This window comes from Budorcas taxicolor, chromosome 6, assembly GCF_023091745.1.
Source record: "Budorcas taxicolor isolate Tak-1 chromosome 6, Takin1.1, whole genome shotgun sequence".
NCBI lineage: Eukaryota > Metazoa > Chordata > Mammalia > Artiodactyla > Bovidae > Budorcas > Budorcas taxicolor.
The window spans coordinates 57,366,824-57,373,293 of NC_068915.1; positions in this window are offsets into that span (position 1 = coordinate 57,366,824).

Below are 6,470 nucleotides of genomic sequence, written 5' to 3' on the forward strand. Positions count from 1 at the left end.
GGACATGACTGAGCAACTTTCACTTTCACTAGCCAGGGACGCTTAATATTTTTTTAAATATTTATGTAATTATTTATTTGGCTGCCTCGAGTCTGAGTTGCAGCACATGAGATCTTCATTGCTGCATGCAGGCTCTTTGGTGTGGCATGGAGGCTTCTGTCTAGTTGTGGAGCGCAGGCTCAGTAGTTGCAGCACGTGGGCTTAGTAGACCTGAAGCATGTGGGATCTTAGTTCTCCATAAGGATGGATGGCATACATGCTCAATCGTGTCCGACTTTTATGACCCCACAGGCTGTAGCCCACCAGGCTCCTCTGTCCATGGAATTTTCCAGGCAGGAATACTGGAGTGGGTTGCCATTTCCTACTTCAGGGGATCTGCTCAACCAGGAATCAAACTCATGTTCTCTGCATTGGAAGGTGAATTCTTAACCATTGGACCACCAGGGAAGTCCCAGGACAACTTAACTGACATGTTCAAGTCCTCTTCTAATACATGGAGTCTCAGTTAGTCATGGCATGGCTGGCCAGTTTGGGGCAGAGAGTGATGGGCTCTTATAGCAGAGCTCTTGCCCAGGAGCCCTTGCCCTTATCAATAGCATCATTATAACAGCTACTGGTGATTGATTGCTTGCCTATGTCAATGTTGTTGTTGTTCATTCGCCAGGTCATGTCCGACTCTTCTCGACCCTGTGGACTGCAGCATGCCAGGCTTCCCTGTCCCTCACCATCTCCCAGAGTTTGCCCAAATTCATGTCCATTGAATCAGTGATGCCAGTCAACTATCTCATCCTCTGTTACTCTCTCCTCCTTCTGCCTTCAGTCTTTCCAAGCATTGGTGTCTTTTCCAATGAGTCAGCTGTCCGCATCAGGTGGCCAAAGTATTAGAGCTTCAGCTTCAGCATCAGTCCTTCCAAAGAGTATTCAGGGTTGGTTTCCTTTACTATTGACTGGTTTGATCTCCTTGCTTTCCAAGGGACTCTCAAGAGTCTTCTCCAGCACCGCAGTTTGAAAGCATCAATTCTTTGGTGCTCTGCCTTCTTCATTGTCCAACTCTCACATCTATACATGACTGCTGGAAAGACCATAGCCTTGACTATATGGACCTTTGTTGGCAAAATGATGTGTTTGCTTTTTAACACACTCTAGGTTTTTCATAGCTTTCCTGCCAAGAAAAAGTCGTCTTCTAATTTCATGGTTGTGGTCACCATCCGCAGTGATTATAGAGCCCAAGAAGAGGGAATCTATCACTGCTTCAACCTCTTCCCCTTCTATTTGCCATGAAGTGACAGTATCGGATGCCGTGATCTTAGTTTTTTCAGTACTGAGTTTTAAGCCGGCTTTTTCACTATGTCAATACCAAGTATGTAATCCCTGGTTAACAGCTCTTAAGGTTCTTAAGATGCAGATACTTACAGAATCACAAACAGTGAAGTCCCTACAAGAGATACCTGAGAGCTGAAAATTTCAGCTCTGAAAAATTTCTGGTGAAGTAATTCCACATAAGTCTGACTTAGGGTGAATATACAGCCTGATTTTTCTAGAACAGCCGTAATGTCAGATCAAATCATTCAGAGGTTGAAAGAGGTCTGGATTACTTTTTTGTTGTTCTCTTCAAGGTTCTTGGTATATTAAAGTAGTAAAATAATGACAGAATGGGATAACAAAAATTAGAGAATATTTTAAAAGCTTTCATGTACAGATCTGCAATATTGCATACATGCATAAAGGTAATAAAATTTTCCAATTTATATGGAAAGTATTAGTTCATTGGGAACTGAAGGAAATTTACTATGGAAACATGGGGCTGAAGTTCAAAGCTGTGTGATAAACATTGTCTTCTTGCAGTCCTGTCCATGTAGCTCTGGCTGTATATTTGGGGATAGCGGTCAAGAGTCTACATTGAGGCCCTCCATTAATGGGAAGCCTGGGTTAGTTGACCTCCTGTTTCCCATACTTCCTACCTGCCCCCATGATGATAGGCTTTATGACAGAAATCCTGTCATAGGGAAGACTCCATGATATAAATGAAAAGCTTTCTGAAGCCCAGCTCCACCATTTGCTAGTTGTGTAACCTTATATGAGTTAGTTAAGCTTGCTAAACCGTTCTCTATATTCATAAGATGGAGCTAGTAGTGCGTATTTCCACGTTATGGGAAGAAGACGAAATAATGAATGTCAAGCACCAAACGCAAACTGGATGTTCAAGTGTCAGATACCGTCACTATCACCACACATACACACACACACTCACTCAGTCTTGCCTCCAATCTGGAGCCCAAGTTTGGGTTTTGAACATCTGTTGAGTGTAATTACACTGCCATCCCTGGGCCTAGTAAAGAGTCCTGTGCCCACAAGTTCCCTGAGCTCCCGTTCACAAATGAACTGCTGGCCCTACAACTGTGGTGACTTGGCCCCCGGGCCCTGCCTCCTGTTCCATCCCCCCTCGCCTACCCTTGGTAAATGAAGGTGTGAGAGTCAGCATGTACATCTGAGACACATCTCTTATGCCACATCTGTGAGAAAACTGAGACAGAATCAGACTTTATAAATAGAAAAAGGTAATATCCAAAGGGCATTGGCATAAACAGGTTTACAGGATGGTTTACAGCCATTTCTCCTGGGGCCCCTGCTGTTAAGAGGGACACACCTTGTGACCTCCACCTGGGAAGAGCTTGTGCTGCAAAGAGAGAAAAAAGATAAAATTAATAGAAGAATACAGGTCAGACTTCCCAGGTGGCTTGGTGGCAAAGAATCCACTGCCTGCCAAGCAAGAGATGAGGGTCCTTGGGTCAGGAGGATCCCCTGGAGAAGGAAATGACAACCCACGCTAGTATTCTCACCTGGGAAATCCCATGGACAGAAGTGCCCGGCAGGCTACAGTTCATGGGGTCACAATGAGTCAGATACAACTTAGCGACTAAACAATAAGGATCCAGGTCTGATTCCCTGGCATCTACTGTGCGGGGTTTTTAACTGTTTGGTAAGAGAGGATTTCTGCCTGGATGGGTGATGGCCAGGCAGGTTCCCTTTGCTTTCACCTAGATAAAGCTCTGAAGGGCGGTGATGCCTTGCGGATGCAGCATTGCCTGGTTTGTGATGGAGAAACAGCCTCCTGGCTGTCTCTTAACAGCTTGGCCCTATAGATCTTTACTTTGTGTCAGAAGAAAATTAAGAAAATGAAAGGCAAAGAAAATCAAAATCAGGTCACTTGTTACAATTATATAAAGCACCATAGACTTGGAACTTGGAAACTGCAAGGAGGGTGACTTTAACAAAAATGGAAAGTCCCAGAAATGTTAAGCAATAGAGAGAAATGGTTAACTGGCATAATTAATTGCAATAATTTGCAGCCATTTAAAACTGTCATTATGGACATTATGGATTGTCATGGAAAAGGCTCAAAATATAATGTTAAAGGGGAAAAAAGCAATACATGAAGTTGTTATATATTGTGTAAAATGGATATGCAAATGGATATAAAATAAATCCTGAGAAAAAACTGAGCATCTAACCCAGGTTAGGTTCCTTGACTAAGGCTTCTTCCCACACTTTTCCTAAACTTTGTGTGCTTATATGTATTTGTGCATGTGTCTGTGTAATTATATCTATTTTATATATAAATATGTACACATACAAATATATTTTTAGTGAAAAAATTCTTAAAGCATTTGAAAAAGATTGGAGGTATTTGTGAGCAGAGCAGCTGCAAAAGGGAAGAAAAAGTTGGTATGCTTTTTAAAAAAGCACTTAGACTTTGCACCAAGGACTAAACTTTAAAATCCATCAATAGATGAGTGAATTTTACACTTTCTACTGCAGCTGATCATGTGTTACTAAAGTAATTAGGGCCTTTCTTTTTTCCCATAGAGATTCTAGAGATAAATCACAGTTTTGTTTTTCCTTGGTTTAAATAGCATTCTTCTTTGATCATTGCTTCACAGAGGGAAAAGATATTTCCTTGTGCAAAGTAGTGGTTAACTTCTCACAACCTCAGACAACAAAGGGCCCCTCTGTGCGGACACAGAAATTCCTCCTGGAATACAGGGAAGGCCCCCAGCTGAACCGTATCCAAGGAAGATGCCGCAAAGCTTGCAAAGCTTGTTGGGAGAAAGGAGCCCAGCTGGAGGTCTTTTCTTTCTATTCAGATATTGGCCCTGCTTAGAGGTGGGGGTGGGGGCAAACCCATAAAAGAAAACCCCAAAACAAGCCTGAATGTATTTAAAAATTATAAGGAAAAGTTAATTCTGGCAACCAGTGTTGGTGCCAACTGAGGCTTATTATCATATTTAGAATTTAACTCCACTTGGGAAGAAAGTTGGGTTTTCTTCTCATGGAAGTTAGAGAAGTACACCGAGATGGGCTGTATGGCATAAACGCTGAGTAAAAGCCAGTCTGTGGGTAGGTTGCATGCTGGTTCAGTTGCCTCGGCCACCTGTACTCTTGGGCCACTGTGAGTGCCACATGTGGCCACTGGTTGATGGGAATCCCATCCCTGAGCGTGGCATCCACAGCGCCCCCTACCTGACTCCTGTGAGTTTACATGTCACCGTGCTTCCTTTTCCACCAGCTGCAAGCCTCTTCCCCCTCCAGCCACCGTCTCATCAGCTTGAGCTTCTCGACCTTGGGAGGGTTTACAGAACAATGGGCAGGCCAGGCTGGCATGTCCTGGGCTTTGAGTGGCTGCCAGTGCCCTTCCCTCTTCTTTCTTCCCTTTGCCCTTCTTGAACTTAAATTCCTATTCCTGATAGAGTTAATAAAGTTCCTGGTCAATGAGAGAGCTTTTTGAAAAAGCCAGAAATCAGGGCGATGATGAGAAGAAATGAGAGATGAGGAGACCCTCTTCTGTACTGAGAGCCCCTCATCCCATGTAGATTAAGAACAGTGAGAAGAATGGCAGCCGCCATTTCTGTGCTTCTTCTGCACCTGCTTATCCTGATTCTTGCATTATCTGTATACCTCACGTCCGAATAAACAAAGGTGCAGAGAGATTTGGAAGTTTGCTTAAGGCCACACAGCTAATTAGTGGGGCAAAGTTTCCAACTCAGGAGTTTCTGAGTTCCTCAGAACTCTCCCCTCTTTTTGCTACACAAAAGTGCTTTTCCAAAGACTCAAAAACTATTAGTCACCATCAGTATTTGCCCTCAACATCTGTGGCCAAACAGTATCAGGACATGTAAGAAAGACTCCTTTCTACTTCCAGCAGTGGCTCCAATTGAAAAAGAGTAAAAGTTCTACTCCATGTACAGATAACTAGTTAAATATCAAACTCACCAAGGCTCTACTTACTAACAGACCCATGGAATATGGTCCCTTCAGGGGTTCCATGTACTTGAAAACACTGTAAAAATCACCATTTAGGAAGCTGTAGACCAGCACCATCAAGTAGAACTTTCTGCAGAGAGAAAAATGTTCTGTGTCCACACTGTCTGATATGACAGCCATCAGCCACATGTGGCTTTCAAGCTGTTGAAATGTGGCTGCCTGGTGTAACCCAGAAATTGAACTTTTCATATGTTTATTTTTTAGTAATTTAAATAGCCACATATGGCTAGTAGTTACCAGATTGGACTGTGCAGCTCTAGAATATTCTGGCAGGTTGATTGCTGGTCCCCACATTTTCATGATGCTTTGCCAATAAGCTTTATTGTAGGACTGGATCGTAATTACTTGTTTTTGTTTTGCCCACCTCACTAGGCTGTAAGCAATTAATTTTGCCAGATCGTCTGTTATTAGCACATGACCTGGCCCACAGCTGTCGCCAAGTCATGTCCCAACTCTTTGTGACCCCATCCACTGCACCACTCCAGGCTTCCCAGTTCTTCACTAACTCCCAGAGTTTGCTCAAACTCACGTCCATTGAATCAGTGATGCGATCCAACCATCTCATCTTCTACCACCCGCTTCTCTCCACAGTAGTAGGCATTAAATAATTAATGTAGGCTAAATAAATGAATGGGAATCAGCTTTAATTTGAAAGCATCATTGTTATTGCTTGCTATCATCTAGTGTACATTTTCTCCTGACTTTGCTCTTAGGGCTAGATTGGTTCCCAAATTTCCAGATGAAGCCCAGACTGCCCACTTATGAGCACATCTTTCTTTCCTCAGAGAATCACTTCTTTAGCTGATTATTTTGGTTATTTGGCTCAGTAATGTTTCTATTACCATTTCTTGATTTTTTTTTTTTCAGTTTTAGACATTATCTTCCACTATGGAAGAAGATGGTTCAACTTCCACCCCCTGCCCCACCACAAATAAGGAATGTCCCCCCTCCCTATCAAACCCCACCTCCAGTTTTCGTTAGATAAATAACTAATATTTATTACAACTACATAAGTGCTGTTCACAGCTAAGCCAAGTAGAGAATAATAACTACATTTTCTTTCCTGCACAATTTTTTCTCTGAAGGTAACAAATGATTTTTTTTTCATTTGTTCAGCATTCTGCATCCTTACCACTAATTCGACACCA